General features: G+C 40.6%; 1 long non-coding RNA gene across 1 annotated transcript in view; it reads right to left on the bottom strand.

The window, feature by feature from the left end:
- The window catches only part of LOC110595402, a 31,628-nt gene extending 12,791 nt beyond the window's left edge, over positions 1-18,837 (bottom strand). Inside the window, exon 1 of the long non-coding RNA XR_002481810.1 lies at positions 18,654-18,837. This is a non-coding gene — a long non-coding RNA (uncharacterized LOC110595402). The remainder of the gene's footprint in view (positions 1-18,653) is intronic.
- Positions 18,838-23,728: the final 4,891 nt, after the last annotated feature.

Here is a 23,728-nt window from a genome sequence, read left to right on the forward strand (position 1 = left end):
TGGACTAAAATATAGGAGTAAATCTTTATGACATTGAGTTAGGCAAACATTCTCAAATACAGTACCAAAAGCACAAGCAACTAAAGAAAACAAAAAAAGATGAATTAATCCAAATTAAAAATTTCACCAAGTGATACTATCAAAAAAAAATTAAGACAATCCACAGAAGAGATAATACTTGCTGACCATATAACTGATAAGGAACTTGTATCCAGAATATGTAGAAAACTACTATCCAATAATAAAAAGATAAATAACCCAATTGAAAAATAGGCAAAGCATTTGAATAGACAGTTATACAAAGAAGAAATGGTCAATAAGCATATGAAAAGATACTTAACATCATTAGCCATTATAGAAGTGCAAACCAAAACCATAATGACTTCATACTCTCTACCGTGGCTATAATAAGATATGATCCAATCAATAGTGTCCGGCTGAAAAGAAGAACAAAGTGTGACACTGGTGAGGAGAAAATGGAACCCTCATGCATTGCTGGTGGGAATGTAAAAGGGTGTAGCCACTTTGGAAAAGTCTGGCAGTTCCTCAAAATGCTAAACATAAAGATACCATATGACACAGCAGTACTCTTTCTAGACATATACAAGATAAATGAATATGTGCATACAAAAACTTTTACACAAATGTTCATTGCAGCATTATCATAATAGCCAAAAAGTGAAAACAATTTAAATATCTATCAAGTGATGAATGAGTAAATAAGATGTGATATTTCCATACAATCAAATATTATTTGTCAATAATAAAAGAATGAAGTCCTGTAACATGCTAAAATATGAACGAATTTTGAAAACTTTATGCTAAGTGAAAGAAACTGGTCACATAAAACCACATGTTATGTGATTGCATTTATATAAAATATGCATAACAGGCAAACATATTAAAAAAAAAAAAAGCAAATCAATGGCTACCCAGGCAGAGGGGTTGGGGAAGCTGACAGGACATGGTTTCTATATGGAATGATGAAAAGTTCTAAAATTGATTGTAATGATGGTTGCACAACTTTGAATACACTAAAAACCATTAACTTATACAACACTGTCAGCAGGTGAACTACACAGACTGTGAATTACAGCTCATAAAGCTATTTTTCTTGTGCTTTGACTATGTCAATGTCAAAATCAGGAAGAAACAAGGAAAAATGACTAAAGAAGTAAAAACTTATGGCTAGAGTTTCAACAACAATTGATGTGAATTCAGAGCAAAAAAAATCTGTTCAAGAAATTAAAGAAAGGTGAAAAGATGTAAGACTATATAAGCCAAAGAGTTTCCAAAAGTGCTAGCCCCATTCAAATCCATGCTACAACATTTAGTTTCACTTCAGTTTCTCAATAGAAGTCTTTTGGCAGTTTGGAAAGAAAAATCTCTCTGTATGCATTATAAGTTGTTTAGCACCCCTGTGTCCCTGCACATTATATGTTAATAACATGTTCCAGGGATTAGCTAAAAATGCTTCCATATTTTCCAAATACACTCAGGTAAAACAATCACCAGTGCTACTTGACTCATTCCCTAGGACACTTCATGCAGACTGCCAAAGACTGGTTTGTTTTGGAAGGGAAAAACACACAACATACATATCATCAAAGAGAGGAGATATTTCCTGACTTTCTCTTCCCTATTCCTAAAACATTACATCTACTAAGTATTTCAAAGGCCTACAAACTCCTGCTTGGTAGAAATACATTTTGAAACTTCTTAAGCCAATCAGAACTTATAAATTCTCTATCCATAAGAAACAAAAACCATAATATGAAATATGAGGCCGGGCTCGGTGGCTCAGCCTTTGAGAGGCTGAGGTGAGTGGATTGCCTGAGCCCGCGGGTTCGAGACCCGCCTGGGCAGCAAGACCTCATCTCTACAATAAATCAAAAAATCAGCCGGGTGTGGTAGCGCATGCCTGTAATTCTGACTACTTGGAAGGCTGAGGCGGAAGGATCGCCGTAGCTCAGCAGGTGGAGGCTGAGGTGGCCGGGAGCAGCCACTGCACTCCAGTCTGGGTGACAGAGAGAGACTCCAACTCAAAAAACTAAAATAAAATAAAATAAATAAAATAAAAATAAAATATGAGTACATTAAATCCCCTACATACGAATGAGTTTTGTCCCAAGAGCACATTCGTAAGTCCAATTTGTTCATAAGTCCAACAAAGTTAGCCTAGGTATCCAACTAATACAATTGGCTCTATAGCACGGTACTTTAATAGGTTTATAATACTTTTCAAACAAATAATACATAAAAAACAAACACAAAAAATAAACAGAACATTTTAAATCTTACAATACAGTACCTTGAAAGGTAAGTAGACTGGGCTCGGTAGCTCAGCCTGTAATCCCAGCACTTTAGGAGGCCGAGGTGAGTGGATTGCCTGAGCCTGCGGGTTTGAGACCAGCCCAAGCAACTTGGCGATACCTCGTCTCTACAATAAATCAAAAATTAGCTGGGCGTGGTAGTGCGCACCTGTAGTTCTGGCTACTTGGAAGGCTGAGGCAGAAGGATTGCCAGAGCCCAGCAGGTCGACGCTGGGGTGGCCGTGAGCATACTACTACCCTCCAGTCTGGGTGACAGAGTGAGACTCCAACTCAAAAAAAAAAAAGAAAAAGAAAAGTATGTAATACAGTACAGTACAACAGGTAGCATATAGGGGCTGGCATCAAATAAACAGGAAAGAAGAGTTGCTGACTGGAGGAGGGAGAGGAGGTTGGAGGTGATAAAGCTGAAGGATGGTCAGCAATAGAAGAAAGACAAAGGGAAAGCTACAACTTCACTCTCACCTGACACTAATGGCATAGGCTCTGGTTCCTTGCTGGATTCAGTTCTACCTACCCTCTTGAAAAGTGAAGTTAGCATCTTTGAAAGTTCATTACTTGAAGGTTTGTATGCAAGGGACTTACTGTGTAATACTATACAAGTATACTGGAACTGGGTCAGTGGCTCATGCCTGTAATCACAGCACTTTGGGAGGCCAAGGCGGGAGGATCTCCTGAGGCCAGGGGTTCAAGACCAGCCTGGGCAACATAGCAAGATCTCATCTCTACAAAAAAATCAAAAAATTTAGTTGGGTATGGTGCTGTATGCCTATAGTCCCAGCTACTTGGGAGGCTGAAAGAGAAGAATAGTCAGAGCCCAGGAGGTTGAGGCTGCAGTGAGCTGTGATTGTGCCACTGCACTTCAGCCTGAGGTGACAGAGTGAGATTCCAACTCAAAAACAAAAAACAAAAAAAAAAACACTATACAAGTATAGAAATATCTACAAATAAAAGACAAGCAGGAAACACATCCGATTATAAACAGTACTTATCTTAAGATGGCTCTACGGGTTATTATTCTTATCATCTATATGTTTTTTCCTTAATAATGAAAACAATTGCTTTATGACCAAGAATATTCATTTTATACTTGTTTAAATTTCCATGGAAATTAGATATTTGCTTGATTTATCTTCCCAACTCCAAAAATATCTCAACTTCTCAAGAGCTGAAATCATCATGCATATATCTGGTTAAATACATATCAAGAAGTAGATAATGTAGTCAATAACTGTACTTTCATCATAAAAGTTCAGGAGAGTAAGCTTACAAACTTGGCCTTCAGTAGCAAAAGTACATAAAGATAAACAACAGTTCTGTATCATATTATTTGTATTTGTAAAGGCAATTTTTAACAAATGCCATTTTTCTCACTCAGGGAACCCTGACTCATAATCAAACAGTAGGGGGAGTTTGTTTTGTTTTGTTTTTTGTTTTTCTCAAAGAGCAGTTTTACCTGCAAATAGTAATCTCTATGAGGCACTTAATATTCTTACTATTTGGTGTCTATAAAGACAACAATTTAAAATATTTAACAGTCTGGGAAAAATCAAAACTATTCAAAAAATTATCATTTCTTTCTTACTTTCAAGTTTCACATACTATATACAATACACTTTCATGACATAAACGGAAAATAAATTTGTAATTGTTAGCAATATTGCATTTATTTTCATTTCTAAGTCTTCTCCATGACAGTTCCCAAATCAGTTTCTTTGCTGATAATGTAATATTGTAATGTACTATTAGGTCTACCATTCTTAAAGATGTAACTATAAATTGAGGAATCTGCAGTGCCACCCAATGGTAAAAATTAAGTACCACACCCCGTATATTCCAAGCATCCTTTCCCCTCAAGGGATAGGGAGAATTGGGAAGAGAACTGGAATTCTCAACGACCACTTAGCCAAGAAAACCATCTGGAAATGTAGCTGATTTTTCAGGCTCAAAAGGAAAGGGCAAAGAATGCTGAGCTCTTAAGGAAGAGAAATGAATGGGAGCCTAAAGAATAATAAATACAATGCAAAAACAGAAGAGATCAAAACAAAAACAAAAACCTCAACTTGAGGCAAAATATGACAACCAAAGAACTTCTTACAGCACTGCTTCTACTTTTTAAGTACAGCATCTCTAAAAGTACTCTAGCCAGGTGCGATGGCTCATGTCTGTAACCCCAACGCTTTGGGAGGCTAAGACAGGAGGAATGCTTGAGCCCAGGAGACTGAGACCAGCCTAAGCAACATAGAGAGACCACATCTCTACAAAAACTCAGCTGGGCGTAGTGGCGCAAGCTTGCAGTTTCAGCTAGTCAGGAGGCTGAGGGAGACCAGACTGTTTGATCCCAGGAGGTCGAGGTTGCACTGAGCTGTGATCATGCCACTGCACTTCAGTGCAGAGGACAGAGTTAAGACCCAACTCAATAAATAAAGAAATATCCTCTGTACCAAAAGAAAATTTGAGGTGAAGACATAAATGTGCTTTTGAGCTTCAAAGTAAACATAAAGGAATATTTTTAAAATGTAACAATATAAGCAGTGTTTTAGCATAAAGGAGATTGAGAAACCATGGAACAAGGGCAGGCAGAATGATATGAGGTGAGGATGAAATCACCTGGTGATTCACTGCAATAATTTCACATTAAGAAAAGAATAGGCCAGGCTTGGTACCTCAGCCTGTAATCCTAGCACTTTGGGAGGCTGAGGAGAGTGGATTGCCTGAGCCTGTGCGTTTGAGACCAGTCTAGGCAACTTGGCGAGACCTCGTCTCTACAATAATTAAAATAAAATAAAATTTTTTTAAAGAAAGAAAATAATAAATATTCAGAAAGAGAAAAAACAAAAGCCAGAACCAAGTCACTACAAAATGAACATTGACAATATGAAAACCTCAAATTTTCTCCTGGAAGAATAGCCATTGAGCAAATAAAAACTTAAATGTAGAGTACCCTAATGGTGAAATGTATAAGCAATATAGCATTTAGCATGTATTAATGGAGCTTTTCCAACAGAGAGATGAGAGGAAGATGTCATTTTTACCAAAGATAGTTAAATTCCTTTAAGTTAAATCATCATCTGTAACCCAAGACTACAAAGAACTGGAGGCAGAAAACATATATTCTTAGGAAATCATGGATAGGAGATATTAGGAAAGTGCTAAACTAAAATTGCTAAAAGCAAACTAGAGAAAGATAATATGACAAAGAGAGAAAAAAATGAACTTCTGGGAAGACAAGGGAAGATATTTAAGATAATCAAGGCTGGGCTCAGTGGCTCAGCCTGTAATCCCAGCACTTTGGGAGGCCGAGGTGAGTGGATTGCCTGAACCCACGGGTTTGAGAACAGCCCAGACAACTTGGCAAGACCTCATCTCTACAATAAAATAAAAAAATTACCTGGGCGTGATAACACATGCCTGTAGTTCCGGCTACTTGGAAGGCTGAGGCAGAAGGACTGCCAGCGCCCAGCAGATCGCCACTGGGGTGGCCTTGAGAGTGCCACTGCACTCCAGCCTGGGCGATGGAGTGAGACTCCAACTCAAAAAAAAAAAAAAAAAAAAAGATAATCAAAACAGAAAAGTTGACATATTAGAAAGCTTAGAGGAATGTTTCATTTTTTTGAGATACCAAAATCTTACAAGACAGGCTGTCTGCCAAAAAAAATTAAAATTAAAAAAAAATTTTAAAAACGCCTGAATCTGACTAAGCTTCTAGATCTTCTACCAAAATTAGAGAAGTAGGTGGGGAAGTAAGATGAAAATTGATAACTGTTAAAGCTGGATGGTAGGTAAATGGGGGCTCACCATACAGTTCTGTCTACTTTTGTGCATGTGTTTTAAAATGGCAACTAATAAACCAAGAGATCACTAAAGTTGTTGTTCATGGCAGACATCACATCCTCTGGTAATCGTTAACTGCAATAGACAGTAAAGCACTCCTTCTCCATGCTAATGTTCTATACAGTATACACTTCTATTACTGTATTTATCTCTGTGTTTACTTGTATCTCACCTACAAAAATCATGAATTGTTTAAAGGGAAGAACTGTGTTTTATTCATCTTTTTATGCTATCGCCTAGTACATAGTGTCATAAGCATAGCAAATGCTCAGTAAATGTATGATCAACTGAACAAAACAATAACATGAATTGTGATAAAAATGGAAGACAGACTCAGGAAAGTTAAGAGACAGAAAGAGGCCAAAGAACAACAATCTTTCTGGAGGAATAGGAACTGTATCATAGTAGAGATAAATATGTACAAAACACACTTCAAGAGTAAACAGTATGCTGAATGACTGAAAAAAAATGAATGCATGCATAAACAATTCATTCAGTAACTTCCTAAACTGAAAAATGGGGGATATCAAGCAAAAAAAAAAAATTTAACAATACTTTTTACTGGGCACATCTAACATCCTTTGTTCTAATCCTGGGCCTTCCAGTCACCTTTCTGATATTCACTTGGTTTATCATTAGAATTTTCTATTATTTTTCATTCAACAAATACATTTTGAACACACACAAATGCCAGACACTTGAGATACATCAATGAACTGAAGATCAAAAAAAAAAAAAAACCCATGCTCTGTGGAACATATGTTCTAATGTAGGGGAGGAATAAATAGAAAATGATGGGGACACTACTAAAAAGCAAGCAAACGAAAGCCAGGTGCAGTGGCTCATACCTGCAACCCCAGCACTTTAATAAGAGGCTGAGGGAAGACTGCTTGAGCACGGAAATTCAAGATCAGACTGGGCAACATAGCAAGATCTCATCTCTACAACAAAATAAAAAAATTACCCAGGCATGGCACCTTGCTCCTGTAGTTACAGCTTACCCAGGAGGATGAGGCAAAGGGATCACCTGAGCCCAAAAGTTGAGGCTGCAGTGAGTCAGGATCATGCCACTGCGCTCCAGCTTAGGCAACAGAGTGAGAACACAACTCAAAAAAAAAAAAAGAAAAGACAAGTGGGCAAACAACATGAAAAGACATCTCAAAAGAAGATATACAAATGGCCAACATAAGAAAATGCACATTATCACTAATCATCAGGGAAATGCAAATCAAAATCACAATGAGATACCACCTTACACCAGTCAGAATGGCTATTATTAAAAAATCAGAAAACAATAGATGCTGGTGTGGATGTGGAAAAAAGGAACGCTTAGGCACTGTTGGTAAGACTGTAAGTCAGACTGTAAGTTAGTACAACCTCTAAGAAAATCGTATAGAGATTTCTCAAAGAACTAAAAGTAGATTCACCATTTGATCCAGCAATCCTACTACTTGGTATCTCCTCAAAGGAACAGAGGTTGTTATACAAAAAAGACACCTGCACTCATATGTTTATTGCAGCACATTCACAATTATGAAGGTGTGGAATCAATGTAAATGCCCATCAACTGATCAGCAGACAATGAAAATGTGGTATACCCATACTATGGAATACTGTTCAGCCATAAAAAAGAATGAAATGTCTTCTGCAGTTTCTTAGATGGAACTGGACACCATCATTCTAACTGAAGTAACGCAGAAACACAAAACCCAGTACTTCATGTTTTCACTTACACACTGAGCTAAACTAAGGACCTGCAGAGGCATACAAAACGATATAATGAATATTGGAGACTCAGAGAGAGAAGGTGGGAGGGGAGGACGAAAAATCACCTATCAGGTACAATCTGCACAAGTAAGGGTAATGGGTACATTAAAAGTCCAGACTTCTTTGCCACTGTACAATGTAGCCACATAACCAAAAGCCATTTGTACACCCTAAAGCTATTGAAATAAAAAATAAATAGGGACTGAGAAATAAATGGGTATATAAGAAGACAGAAAGGCCAAGTATGGTGGTTCATGCCTACAATCCCAGCATTTTGGGAAGCCAAGGAGGGAGGATTGCTTGAGACCAGGAGTTTGAAACCAGCCTGGGCAACATAGTGAGACCTCATCTCTACTAAAAATAAATTAGGCTGGATACAGTTGCTCACGCCTATAATCCCAACATTTAGGGAGGCAGAGGAGAGAGAACTGCCCAAGCCCAGGAGTTCAAGACCAGCCTGGATAACATGTCAAGACCTCATCTCTATATCAATTTTTTAAAATAAATAGATAAAAAATAAAATATTTAACAATAATAAAAATATATTAAAAATTAGCCAGGCATGGTGGTGCATGCCTATAGTCCCAGTTACTTGGAAGACTGAGGCTGGTGGATAGCTTGTGCCCAAGTATTAGAGGCAGTAAGCCATAACCAAGTCACAGGCTCTGGCCTGGGAGACAGAGCAAGATTCTGTCTCAAAGAAAAGAAGACTGCATACAGGGCCAGGAGAGAAAACTCTAAGAGTAGCTGAGTGTTTATATCACACTGTGAGTTTTTAGTAAATGGCATTGATAAACTGCAATAAGTCTCTTGACAATCTCACATGACTCATCCCTTAAAAGAAAAGTTAAACCTTATCCAAACCAATAGTGACCTCCCCACCCAAACAGTGCCCAGCTGTGAGGCCCCCACTACTGTCATCACCACCCTCTGACATCTCTTAAGCTGAAAAACAAAAACACTCATCTGTACAAAAATGACTAAGGAACAACAATTATATTGCTTTTAAAGTCCCTTTCTGATACAAAACAAAGAAACAACAAGGAAAAGCTGTAAACCTGATTTAGAAGAAGACACAACTGAAATAACAACACATGCCAGATGTGGTGGCTAAAGCCTATAATCACAGTACTTTGGGAGGCCAAGGCAGGAGGATTGCTTGAGCCCAGTGGTTCAAGACCAGCCTGGGCAACTTGGCGAGTCCTCATCTCTACAATATAGCAAAAATTGTCCAGGCGTGGTAGCACATGCATGTAGTTCCAGCCACTTGGCTGAGGCGGGAAGATTGCCTGAGCCCAGCAGGTCGACGCTGGGGTGGCAGTGAGCATGCCACTGCACTCCAGTCTGGACAACAGAGTGAGACTCTGACTCAAAAAAAAAAGAAGTAACAACATAGCCTTTATTTATTTGTAGACAGTGTCTCTTCTGTCACTCAGTATACATGTACGTACATACATATAGACAGTGTCTCATCTGAAACCCAGGCTGGAATGCAGTGGTGCAATCATATTATAGTTCACTGCAGTTTCAAACTCCTGGGCTCAAGGAATTCTCCTGCTTCAGCTTCCCAAGTAGCTGGGACTACAGACGCATACGACCACCACACTTGGTTAACATTTTTTCAATTTTTTCAGAGATGAGATTTCACTACACTGCCCACGCTGGTCTCAAACTCCTGGCCTCAAGCAATCTCCCTGCCTCAACCTCTCAAAGGGCTAGGATTACAGGTGTGAATCACTGTATCCCACCACACTTTTACTTTTGATCACAGCAACTATCCATTAAGACCTCCAGTGAAATTAACTGAGATTGTTTTAGACTTAAGAGCCAAAATACAACATCAAGTCCATAGCCTATCAGCCTAAAGAATTATGCTACATCAGAATTTAAGACTGAAGGTCAGGTGTGGTGGCTCATTCCCGTAATTCTAGCACTTAGGAAGGCCGAGGCAGGAGGACTGCTTGAGCCCAGGAGTTCAAGACCAGCCTAGGCAACATAGTGAACCTTGTCTCCACAAAAAAATTAAAAAATTAGCCAGGTGTGGTGGCCCATGCCTATAATCGCAGCTACTTGGGAGGAAGAGGCAAAAGGATTGCCTGAGCCCAGAAGGGCAAGGCTGTAGTAAGCCAATGATTCTGGGTGACAGAGTGAGACCCTCACTCAAAAAAGAAAAAAAAGAAAATTAAGAATGAAATGATGGAGTTACTGAAAATGCCACATTCAGAGTTAACAAGGTGAAGAGTATAAGAAATTTTAAATTACTAAAACAAAGGGCTATTATATAGAATACACAAGGAACCCTTGAGAATCAACAAGACAAGAAATACAAAAAAAAAACTGGACAAAGGATATAGACAGTTCACAAAAAGAGAGAGCCAAATGGTTAATTAATATCAGCAGAGAAGTCATCTCACTGGTTATCAGGGATTTAAAAACCAAACACTAATAAACTACTTAACAAGCATCAGACTGGAAAAAATTATAAAGTCCAAAAATATTCAATGATAGCAAGAATGCCAGAACCAGAAACCTTTACACATCGCTACTAGCAGTATACATTGATACAAACACTTTGGAGAACAATCTTGCTGTCTCTAGTGAAATTAAGTGTACATATTTGAGTATACAGTATCCTATGACCAGGAGACACACACACAATCATATGCCACATAACTGTTTTAAACAATGACAGAAAACATATGTGAGTGGTCCCATAAGATTTCAATGAAGCCGAAAAATTTCTACTGCATAGTGATGTCGTAGCTGTCCTAACATCATAGTGCATCATGCATTATTCACAAGTTTGTGGTGATGGTAGTGTAAGCAAACCTACTGCCAATCATAGAGAAATATAGCACAGACACTTACATATAGTAAATAATACTTGATAATAAACATTACTGATTTATGTATTTGCTACACTATACTTTTTATAGTTATTTTAGAGTACACCCTTCTATTTAATAAAAAAGTTAATTGTAAGAGCCTCAAACAGGTGCTTCAGGAGGTATTACAGAAGAAAGCATCATTATCATAGGCTATGACAGCTCCAAGTATGTTACTGCCCCTGAATACCTTCTAGCGGGACAAGATGTGGAGATGGAAAATAGTGATACTAGCCGGGATCGGTGGCTCAGCCTGTAATCCCAGCACTTTGGGAGGCTGAGGAGAGTGGATTGCCTGAGCCCGCGGGTTCGAGACCCACCTGGGCAACTTAGCGAAACCTCATCTCTACAATAAATCAAAAATTAGCCGGGTGTGGTAGCACGCACCTGTAGTTCCAGCTACCTGGAAGGCTGAGGTGGAAGGATCGCCAGAGCCCAGCAAGTCGAGGCTGCGGTGGCCAAGAACGGCCACTGCACTCCAGTCTGGGTGACAGAGTGAGACTCCAACTCAAAAAACAAACAAAAAAAAAGAAAATAGTGATATTGATGATCCTGACTCTCTATAGGCCTAGGTCAATGTACGTGTTCATGTCTTTGTTTTTTGGAAAGAAGTTTTAAAAATAAAAAAAACAAATTAGGCTGGGTGCAGTGGCTCAAGCCTGTAATCCCAGCACTTTAGGAGGCCAAGGCGAGAAGACTGCCTGAGCCCAGGGATTCGAGACCAGTCTGGACAACTTGGTGAGATCTTGTCTCTACAATAAATCAAAAAATTAACTGGGCATGGTAGCACATGACCCTAGTTCCAGCTAGGCTGAGGCAGAAGGATCACCTGAGCCCAGCAGGTCGAGGCTGCAGTGGCAGGGAGCGTGCTACTGCATTCCAGCCTGGGCAACAGAGTGAGACCTCCAACCCAAAAAAAAAAAAAAAAAAAAAATTAAACTAAATTAAATAGAAAAAAGTTTATAGAATAAGGATATAAAGAAAATAGGGGCAACCCCTTCGGGTCCCCTCCAACTGTGGGAGCTTCTCTGTCCTCTCAATAAATCCTGCTTTCTCACTTAGAAAAAAAAAAAGAAAATATTTTTATACAGTTGCATAATGTGTTTTTTAAGCTATTATAAAAGTCAAGCCAGGCTCGGCATGTAATCCCGCGCCTTTGGGAGGCCACTGCACTCCAATCTGGGCGACAGAGTGAGAATCCAACTCAAAAAAAAAAAGTCAAAAAGATTTTTAAAATTTTAAAGTTTACAAAGTAAAAAAGTTACAGTAAGCTAAGATTAATTTATTATTGAAAAACATTTATTTAAATACATTGGAGGTAGCCTAAGTGTACAGTAACATCTTAGGCCTTCACGATCACTCATCACTCACTCACTCACACAAGCAACTTCCAATGCTACAAGTTCCGTTCATGGCAAAGTCCCCTATACAGGTGTACCATTTTTTATCTTTTACACCATCTTTTTATTGTACACTTTCTATGTTTAGATATGATTAGATACACAAATACTTACCATTTAAGTATAGCCTAACCTAGGTGTGTAGTAAGCACTGCCAACTAGGTTTGTGTAACCACACCCTATGAGTTCACACAACAAAACTGCCTAACGGCCTATTTCTAAGAATGTATCCCATCATTAAACAACAAATGACTGTATCTATACTTCCTATGACCCAGCAGTTTCATCACACTTGGTGCTACAACCAAAGAAATGCCTACAGAAACATACAAGAACCAGACAAGGAAAAGACTGTTTTCTGTACAACTCTGGAGTGGTCTATATTAACAGAGTTGAAGACACGTGTCCATCTTTAGTGAAACATACATAAAATGCATCTTACCCTTCTCTTGTACAATCTGCTCTATGGCTAGAAAGCTCTTGTCTCTCTATATAAGCATGTCCTGCTCTTTAACTGCATTCCAGTCTTTGCTCAACCTGGAAGGTCTTACTTGTCAATCTAAAACAGCTCACCTCTCCATCCAGAATCTCTATGATCCTAATATTCTTCTTAATTTTTTGTATAACACTACTAACTATGTGACATTCTAATATATGTGTTCATAGTCCAGACTTTCTTGATTAGAATTTAAGATCCAGCCAGGCTCGGTGGCTCAACCTATAATCCCAGTGCTTTGGGAGGCTGAGGGGAGTGGACTGCCTGAGCCTGTGGGTTCGAGACCCGCCTGGGCAACTTGGCGAGACCTCAAGCCTGGTAGAGTATATATTATTCCCTCTGGTAATTCAACTTAATACACATTATTCAACATTGAAGTAGCTTCTATTGGCCAGGCACTACTTTGAGAGAGAAATAATAAATAAGGAAGTCTCATCAATCAAGTCTAGAGAAGAAAAAAAGACAACAATTACAATACAGTATAAAAGCTGTAATAAGTTGCCAAGGAGCCGGGCTCGGTGGCTCAGCCTATAATCCCACGCTTTGGGAGGCTGAGGTGAGTGGATTGCCTGAGCCTACGGATTCGAGACCCACCTGGGCAACTTGGCGAGACCTCATCTCTACAATAAATAAAAAAAAATTAGCCGGGCGAGGTAGCGTGCACCTATAGTTCCAGCTACTTGGAAGGCTGAGGCAGAAGGATCACTGGAGCCCAGCAGGTCAAGGCTGTGGTGGCCGGGAGCGGCCACTGTACTCCAGTCTGGGCGACAGAGTGAGACTCCAACTCAAAAAAAAAATACATAAATAAGCTGCCAAGGAAGAAGGTTAAGAGGAGGACCTAACTCACTCTAGGGAGATTAAGGCTTCCAGTCAACACCATGGCACACACCTATAATTCCAGCTACTAGGGAGGCTCAGGACAGAAGATTGCTTGAAGCCAGGAGTTCAAGACCAACCTGGGCAATACAGTGAGACCTCAAATATATATGAAACTGAAAAAAAAGAGACTGAAGCTTCCTAGAGGGGAAGAAGGTAGTGTTTGAGTTGAGTTTTAAAACCTGAGTAGGTATTATCCAAATGAATGAGTGGTATGGAGTGCTCATCAGACAGGTGATAGGTACATTCTAGGCATGCAAAGTTCTCATATTTTTAAAACATCCTAACACTCTTTAAAAATTGTAAATAGTTTAGCATGACAGAAGAACATGAAGCAAGTGGTCCAGAATGTGAGCAGAAGGTGAAAACAAAAAACAGTCAAGGTCCAAATCATTAGGGTCCTTATTACTTAAACTAGGCCATTTAGATTTTAATCTGAAGGTTTACATGAAAAGACTACAGAATACCACCACACCAGGCCTGCAGAAAAAAGCAAGGTAGAGAGGGATGATATACATGCTTGGAAGCAAAGAAATCATTTAGAAGGTTTATACAGAAGTTCAGCTAAGAAGTGATAACAGGGAAAAAGTAGTTGAAAGAGGTAAAACAAGATTTGGTAAATAACTAGATAGTTGGAGTGGGGAGGGTACATGTAAGTTAAAAAGGGAAAAAAGTTACAATTTAGGCCTTCTCTAATTAGTTGGTGTATGCATGGTTCACAGGAGGAAACAACTTCAGGCAGGACAAAATATTAAAAAAAAAAAAAAAAAAAATATATATATATATATATATATATATATATATATATATTTGCTGTTGTTGCTGTTGTTGTTGTTGAGAAAGTAGGATTTATTGAGAGGACAGGAAAGCTCCCAGAGCAGGAGAGGAACTGAGGGGGTTGCCCAATTTTTAAATTTTTTTTAGAAATGGTATCTAGCTATGTTGTCCAGGCTGGTCTTGAACTCCTGGCCTCAAGTGACCCTCCCATCTCGTCCTTCCAAAGTTTACAGCCACCATGCCCAGCCAGAATGTGTGTGTTTGTGTGTGTGTGTATGTGTATTTAACATAGTATAAAGTATTTTAAGACAACCACATGTATCAGAGTTCAAGAGCCATTGATCTGTGAATTGAAAGCCAGAGATTTAGAAGTTGAAAAACCAGAGATTTAGGAGTCACTAAAATAGAGATAGTAGTTGAAGTCACCAGGGATGAGACCATCCAAGGAGAGTGAGCAGAGAGAGAAAAGAACAGAAGATAGTACCCCGGAGTGAAACAAACATATAAAGTGGTCAGAGAAAAAAGAAAGATAAACCAAGGAAAGACTGGCCAAATGTAGGAGGGAAATAAGGAGAAAATTTCAAGGGGAACAAGTAGTTAAAATGGCAAATGATTAAAAAGATTCCACTAGATTTAGCAACAAAGAGGTCAATGATGACTACCAACCAATCATATTCAGTGACAGCTATGGATTGCCAGACTTCAAAATACTTAAAAAAGAGGAATAAGGAGGCAAAGAAAATGAATATAAACAATTCTTTCAAAAAACATAAGGGAAATAAAAGGGCAAGGTGGAGCACACCTATACAGTCCCTGCTACTCAGGAGACTAAAATGGGAAGATTACTTGAGCCCAGAAATTTGAGGTCAGCCTGGGCAACACAGTAAGATGTCATCCCTGGAAAAGAAAAAAAAGAAAAGAAAAGAAACTTAAGGAAAATAATTACAGATTAAGCTGAAGAGGAATCTAGGGTAAGGAGTATATTTGAAATGAGAGACTTGCCAGGAGCGGTGGCTTACACCTATAATCCCAGCACTTTGGGAGGCCAAGGCAAGAGAAGCCCAGGGGTTCGAAACCAGGCTGGGCAACTTGGCGAGACCTCATCTCTACAATAAATCAAAAAATTAGCCAGGCATAGTGTCACGTGCCTATAGTTCCAGCTACTTGGAAGGCTGAGGCAAAAGGATCACCTTAGCTCAGCAGGTTACGAATGCAATAGCTGTGAACATTCCACTGGAATCCAGCCTGGGCAAGCTTAAATCCTGGAAAGTTAGTGTCAGTGGAAAGAGAAATAACTGAGTGCTATGGGCTGAGTTGTGTTCCTCCAAAATTCATGTTGAAACACTAACCACAGAATCCTCAGTATCTGGAGATAAAGTTTTCAATGGGGTGATTAAATTAAAATGAGGTCTTGAGGGTGGGGCCCCAATCTAATATGACTGATGTCTTTATAAGAGATACCAGAGGTTCATGCACACAAAGGGATGACCAAATGAAGAGGCAGGCAGCAGGAGGATGAAGGCCTCACAAAAAATAAACCCTATTAGTTTTTGTTTGCTTGTTTGTTTTGTTTTGTTTTTGAGTTGGAGTCTCACTCAGTTGCCCAGACTGGACCAGCCCTGCTGGTCTCCGGCAATCCTTCCGCCTCCACCTTCCAGGTAGCTGGAACTACAGGTGCATGCTACCACACCCGGCTAATTTTTTTTTTTTTTTTTTAATTGTAGAGATGAGTCCTCGCCAAGTTGCCCAGGCGGGTCTCAAACCCGCGGGCTCAGGCAATCTACTCACCTCAGCCTCCCAAAGCGCGGGATTACAGGTTAAGCCACCGAGCCTGGCTAATCAACCCTATTTGTAACCTAATCTTAAACATCCATCCTCTAGAAGTGTGCGAATATAAAATTCTGTTATTCGATCCACCCATCTGCTGTATTTTGTTATGGCAGCCCTAGCAAACTAATATACGGAGAAAATACTGCCCTAAGGAGGAAAAAAAAACTCAATATAATTAGAGATGGACAGACAGAGGTAGACATGTTTGCAGGAAAGTTCCCAATCAATGTATTTCATTTCCTCTGTGAAGCAGAAAAGAATATACCTAGTAAAGAGTAAGAAGGGAAGGTGGTAAGTTAATAGCCACCATAAGAAACAGGAACAGATACTAAAGACATAGGATTGTTGGACTGCCTGCCCAATATCCAACAGACATCTGTTATTAAATGAACACTTAGCTGCCGTTCATGAACGTTAGTCCATATTTAACATAATGAATTCTGGCAGTGACCAGCAAAAGAAAAGCATTGGAATGAGTCAGAATCTGGGTTAGGAATCTAGATACACGTAACCTAACACAAGACAGTTACCATTTCAGGGCCTCAGATTCTTCAGTCTGATGAATGACACTGGATAATCAGCCTAAAGCCAACTCAAATTAAATTCCATAATTTTTATGAAGGTTTTTGGATTACCTCAGACTTCTTCAAAGTTTACCAAAGAAGTGCTTCTCAAGCTTTAATGAACATTCCTATAATCTAGATATCTTGTTAAAATGCAGGCTCTGATTCACTAACTCTGGGTTGAGTCTAGGATTGTATACTTCTAACAGACTCTCAGGTGATGCCATATACCACATTTTGAGTAGCAAGGGTGTAGAACACTAATCCATCTGAAGCTCTACAAAGCTTATAATTGTGGGCTTATGTGTAATCAGCCTGATATTCAGAAAACCAAACAAAGACACTCCAGACTCACCTGCACTAAATTTGTCTTGCCATTCCCTAAATGCTTTGAATTCATAGTCCCCATTTGAAGCAGATAGAAAGGAACAAATAATATTACCATAAATAACACTAAATTAGATGTGAGATTAAGCACAAACACATACATATGTATATACGCATTCAACACAAAGGTCAGAATTCAACTAATCAAACATTACCTTACCCAAAATTTGAATTTTTTTTTATTTGCAAAAATATATATATTTATTTCTGGAAAAATCTTCCATATACTTTAACTGTCACATGCCCACAAGGATTACTTTGCATTCTGGTTTGATTCTGAACATAAATACATTCATAACATCATAAAACTTAAAGATTTAAATTAATTATCAAATTATCTTTACATATTTTAGAACCTTTAATCCTATTACCACAGCCAAATTCGTTTGTGATAAGAATTCTCTTCGGCTTTAGGAAGTGTAACTAAGGCAGAGACTGCTCTCCTGCCAGGGAGCTAACATACGTGGCCACAAACTACCACTACAGTTAAACTATTCTTACTATTCCCCATGCTAGATTAAAGCAGAAAAAATTTCCCAGTACAATCACAACCAATTTTTTTCTAATTCAACCAAAATTCTCCTCAGTCATGAAAGATGCAAGAAAAGGTGTCATGCAATGGATGTCCAGTAGAGTCACCCTGTCCTTAACCTGAAGGCTCTCCACTGAACAGAGAAGTGCGAAATAATGTGAAAATGGAAGAAGGAAATTCCTATCCTGGGGGGGAAATTATGGCTGCAAACTGACCTTCCTTCCTTGCTTCTGAAGAATAACCAAATCTCAAGGACACTACCACACTACAACTGAGCTCGTTTAAACTGGTATGTCAACAACAACCTTGGCACCAGTAGGCAATTTGCCGGTCCGTGCTATTTAGTCAAATCACTCTGAGATAGGAGTATTTCTCTCATTCACCACCATGTCACAAAACAATACAGAAAAATGACGAATGCGACGGGCCTCAAAATAATAGTACTGCTGGATCACAAATACCCTAAACATAAAGCTGCAGGAGTCGCCGAGCCTGAGAATTGGCGGCCATACCACATGATGAAGCTCCTCTCTGAAAAAGGATAACTTACTTCACTTTCTCATTAAAGGCAAGGAAGGGTTTAATATTTAAAGTTTTCGCGGTATTATCAGCAGCAAGGTCGTGGGCGCAACAGCAATGCAGAATGGTTTTATACAACTTTCTCTCGAAATCTGCACCACCTATCCTCCAAGGGCAAATGCACCACCCTAGCGGGCCATAATGGGTACCCTCGGCTATGCTCACTTTGGCACAGGGTCCCTCCCACCCCGCACCCTGATCTCTCCGCGACCATGCTTCCCGCTCCGGGGCCGACTTGGCCATCCCAGGGGGTCCTAAGGTTACGCAGAGAGCCAAAGCTGCAGGCCGCCCTCGACTCCCGGTAGCCCCATGTCCCTCCCGTGCCTCCGGGTTTCGGGCGCCCAACCTACTCCCTTCCACTCGCGAGTGCTCCGTGGCTCTCGGGCCGGGGCCTCACCGTTTGGCTCGGTCCGGAATTGCCCGGCCCTCCCGCTCCTACTTCTCAACACGAAGTAGCGTCGGTTGGTCCCGCGCCCCACGCTGCCAGTCCACGCGCGGCCGCCTCCTGAGGCCGAGAGCGGCTTCTAGGAACGCGCCATGTTCGGCGTCGCGGCTCCAAACGACACGGGCGCGCGAATACTCCGTCACAGACCCCAGCGCGCAAGGGATTGGCGAAGGGCGAAGGCGATAGGCCAACGGCGGCGAGAGGAGGGCGGGGCTTACTCTTCGAACCCAAAGGCGCCGGGCAGCGAAACCAGTTGTTTACGCTTGCGCAGTATCGAGAGCGGGGATGCTGGGCCGGCGGGATCTGTAACCATAGAAACCACAGGTCAGCGTCGCCCTCCTCCTGGGAAGGTCGGTTGTCTTCGGGGTTGATTGAAGCCAGAACTATTTTGCCCTTTCTGTTCCGGAAATCACTTGCTACACTGCTTGTCTTACGGACGGTCACAGCAGAGAAAAGTCACTGAAAGGATCTTACTCCCACCAGTCAACCCTCCCCTTCATGAATATTTATTTTTTTTAAGGTTCCGAACTTGCCGTGCGTTCATTCCCGAGCAATAGCAAGGGTGGAAAGATTTAAAAAGAACCTAAATCCAGCCCGGCCCGCCTCTGCATCGCGACCAAAGTTATTCAGTTCCGCCTGCCTCTGCATCGTGACCTAAGTTGTCTTATCCTGAAAAGGAGAAGCTAGCCAGACGCAGTGATGCGTGACTATATTCCCAGCTGCTCGGGAGGCTGAGGCGGGAGGATCGCCTGAGCCCCGGAGTTAGAGACCACCGGGCAACACCGTGTGACCTCGTCTCTAAAATAATACTGATAATCATGACCTAAATAAAAAGGAGAGTTGTAAGGGAAGAGCAGGATGTTTACAGCGATTAATCATTACAGAAAACGTGCGTTGCTCATTTAGCATAGGCCAGACACCGTTTTAGATATTTACGGGCTGGGCTCGGTGGCTCAGCCTGAAATCCCGGCACTTCGGGAGGCCGAAGCGCGTGGATTGCCTGAGCGCACCGGTTCGAGACCGACCCGGCAACCTGGCGAGACCTCGTCTCTCCAATACATCAAAAATCGGCCGGGCCTGGTAGCGCTCGCCTGTCGCTCCGGCTGCTTGGAAGGCTGAGGCGGAAGGTTCGCGGGAGCCCAGCAGGTCGACGCTGGGGGGTGGCCGTGAGAGGGGCACTGCACTCCAGCTTGGGCGACGGAGTGAGACTCCAGCTCAAAAAACAAAAAAACAATTCACAGGAATGTTCCACCTTAATCCTCAGAACAACTCTACGAGGTAGGTGACTTCCTAATGCCCATTACACAGATGAGGAAAATAAGGCGCAGAGACATCAAGTAGTCTGCCTAAGGTTAAACAGCTAGTAAATGCCCTTGTTAGCATTTGAACGGAGAAATAATAAGCTTCCCCTTACAAGAATTTTCATCAGACAAGGGCTGTTTTTTCAAGTACAAAGATAAAAATGATCTAAATGACCACCGGAGAGAAATTATGAAGTCATATAATACATCCATATATACATAAAATACAAATTGGCCATTTAAAATTATGCTGAAGTGTATTTGTTGACATGTAAACATTGACATGGAATCAAATGCATTGTGAAACAGAGGGTTACAAAACAGTACAGTTTTGTAACAGTTTTGAAAATAAGTGCCAAAATGCTAAGAAGATTAATCACTAGTTGGATAGTATTGTAACCATGCTTTATTTTCTTTTTGCTTAACTATATCCTCTGATTTTATTGAAAGCTAGTACTTCTCAAATTTTAAGTGTGCATAGAATGACATGGAGATCTTTTTAAAATACAGGTTCTGCTTTATTGATCTGAGGTAGGGCCTGAGATTTTCCATTTCTAATGAGTTTCTGGGTGATGCCAATGCTGCTGGTCCACAGATGATATGTTGAGAAATAAGGCTTTAAGAAATAGGCATTAAAGGGAAAAAACTAATTCAAAATAAGATGAAGAAAGTTATTTAAAGTAAATCTCTTCTATTTGGGATAATAGACACTTCAGAAATCTAAGGAAAACTCTAACTTAGAAAAATACACATTTACAAATTTTGCTTACAATACCAGGATCCCAAATTAAGATGCATTTGGAGAGCTTAAGTTCAGCTACTATGAATATAAAATCTAGGGACATATTATGCACAAAACAAATATTAACAGCTGGATAAATCTCATACTACTGCATTCCATTGCTATATCCTCATAGTCTCAGGTTTTTTGAAGAGAAAGGCAAATAAATGTTTAAATTGAACCATCATTGAGTTAGCTCAGGATTCATCTGAAATCCTGATATAAATTCAGTGCTTTCCCCCACATGTGGTTCAAGATTGCAAAGGGAAAGCAGAAAGTTGAGGAAGCAACTGCTAAATTAAAAAACCATAGCCCAACCCGGATTCGGTGGCTTAGCCTGTAATTCTGCACCTTGGGAGGTGCAGGTGGATTGCCTGAGCCCGCAGGTTCGAGACCCGCCTGGGCAACTTGGCGAGACCTCATCTCTACATAAATCAAAAAAATTAGCCAGATATGGTAGTGTGCGCCTGTAGTTCCAGCTACTTGGAAGGCTGAGGTGTAAGGATTGCTGGAGCCTAGCAGGTCGAGGCTGCGGTGGCTGGGAGCGGCCACTGCCCTCCAGTCTGGGCGACAGAGTGAGACTCCAACTCAAAAAAAAAACAACAACAAAACCTAGCCTTTCCTCATCCATCAATATCAAATAAATTCCAAAATACAAATCAGCACAGCAACAATACAACTCATTTTGGGTCAGTAATTGTATTATTGTAAATAACTTCTACTAAATATTTCCTATGTGCAAGCTACTGTTCTAAGTGGTTTTTAAGTGCCTAGTATCAAACTTGAGACATTTTATGTACTTTATTAATCATTATCATCACTCTATAAAGAGAGTATTTTCCCCTTATTTTACAGATTATAAAATGATGTTCAGCCAGGCAAGGTGGTTTACACCTGTAATCCCAGCACTTTGGGAGGCGGAGGTGAGAGGATTGCCTGAGCCCATGGGTTCAGCCTGGGCAACGTGGCAAGACTTCAGCTCCACAATGAATCAAAAAATTATCCAGGCATAATGGCACGTACCTATAGTTCCAGCTATTTGGAAGGACTGCCGGAGCCCAGCAGGTCGAGGCTGTGGTGGCCGTGAGCATGCCACTGCACTCCAGCCTGGGCGACAGAGTGAGACTCTGACCCCCCTCCCCAAAAAAAGAAAACCGTGTGTCTTCAAATGTTCACAAAAGTTATCCCAGCGTAATGAGGTAACAGGTAACTTTTACATCTTCTTCCTATTTCTGGATTTTTCAGGATTTTTACAAGTTAAGTTTTTGATTTGTTTTGTTTTTCAATGTACCTGTCCTGTCTTTAGGGCCCATGAAACCCATAGTAGGAAAAAAATGAAACTAGCTTTTCTTACTACATCTCTGTTGTTAATTGTTACTGTGGACAGGTTGTATTTTAAAATTCATACTAATCAAAGATTTATCTTTGTAGTTTAGACTCCACTGAATTTTACATGAGATTGTCATTAAAAAGTACCATTGATTTAAACTGTTGGAATGAGTTAGCCCGTATCTTTTTGCTTTTCGGTTCATCAGCCAATGATGAGGGTAACTGACTGTGAGGCCCTGACTGTAGAAACCAACAGAGCCCACAGGAGGAAGGCTGGTGTCCTGTTGTGACGAGGGCACCAGGTCTCACACCCATCTCTGCTACCTACGGCCAGAAGGACCTTGAACAAAAACCGCCAATTTCTCTGAGACTCAATTTCCTCAAACGTAAAACAATATAATCATATTCTCCCTAACAACTTCACAGGGTTTTCCTGAAAATCAAAATTGGGTAGAAGGCACATTGAAAACCATAATATGCAATATAAATTTATATAAATAATATATAAATACAACCAGGCTCGGTGGCTCAGCCTGTAATCCCGCGCCTTTGGGAGGCTGAGGTGAGTGGATTGCCTGAGCCCGCGGGTTCGAGACCCGCCTGGGCGGCGAGACCTCATCTCTACAATAAATCAAAAAAATCAGCTGGGCGTGGTAGCACATGCCTGTAATTCCGGCTACTTGGAAGATTGAGGCGGAAGGATCGCTGGAGCCCAGCAGGTCAAGGCTGTGGTGGCCAGGAGCAGCTACTGCACTCCAGTCTGGGTGACAGAGTGAGACTCCAACACACACACACACACACACACACACACACACACACAAAAATATATATATATATATAAATACATAAATGTAGACCAAGTTTAGTGGCTCATGCCATTAATCCCAGCACTTTGGGAGTCTGAGATAGAAAGGTTGCTTGAGCCCAGGAGTTCAAGACCAACCTAGGCAACATAGTGAAACCTTGTCTCTACAAAAAAAAAATTAGCCAGGCATGGTGGCATGTGCCTGTAGTAGTCCCAGCTACTTGAAGTAGGGGCTACTCAGGGTGGGAGGACTGCTTGCACCCAAGAGTTCAAGGCTGCGGTGAGCCATGATTGTGACACCGCACTTCAGCCTGGGCAATAGAGTGAGACTCCAACTCAAAAAATAAATAATATAAATAAATAAATATATGTAAATATATAACATAAAACATAGACTATTTTAACCCACAAATAGAATTCTAAGTACTCTAATAATTTGTTTTTTATTTGGAATGTTTCAGAAAGCTTAATTTTGCAACATGTTATATGTTATTTTATGGTATTAAAATAATTAATTGGGGCCAGGCACAGTGGCTCATGCCTGTAATCTCAGCACTTTGGGAGGCCAAGGAAGGATAGCTGGAAGCCAGAGGTTTAAGACCAACCTGGGCAACTTGGTGAAATCCTGTCTCCAAAAAAAAGGAAAGGAAATAAATTAGCTGGGAAGCCATTAGATAGATGGTGGCTGCTCCAGCACCCTGGGTTCCTGCAGAAGCAAGCCAAAACCCAACTCAGTAGATTTTCTTTGCCATGCTTCCACATTCACCCTTTGAAAGTCTTCTTCTGGGTCGGGCTCAGTGGCTCAGCCTGT

Source organism: Carlito syrichta, unplaced genomic scaffold, assembly GCF_000164805.1.
Source record: "Carlito syrichta isolate Samal-C Ts95f unplaced genomic scaffold, Tarsius_syrichta-2.0.1 Scaffold301694, whole genome shotgun sequence".
NCBI classification, from domain to species: Eukaryota; Metazoa; Chordata; class Mammalia; order Primates; family Tarsiidae; genus Carlito; species Carlito syrichta.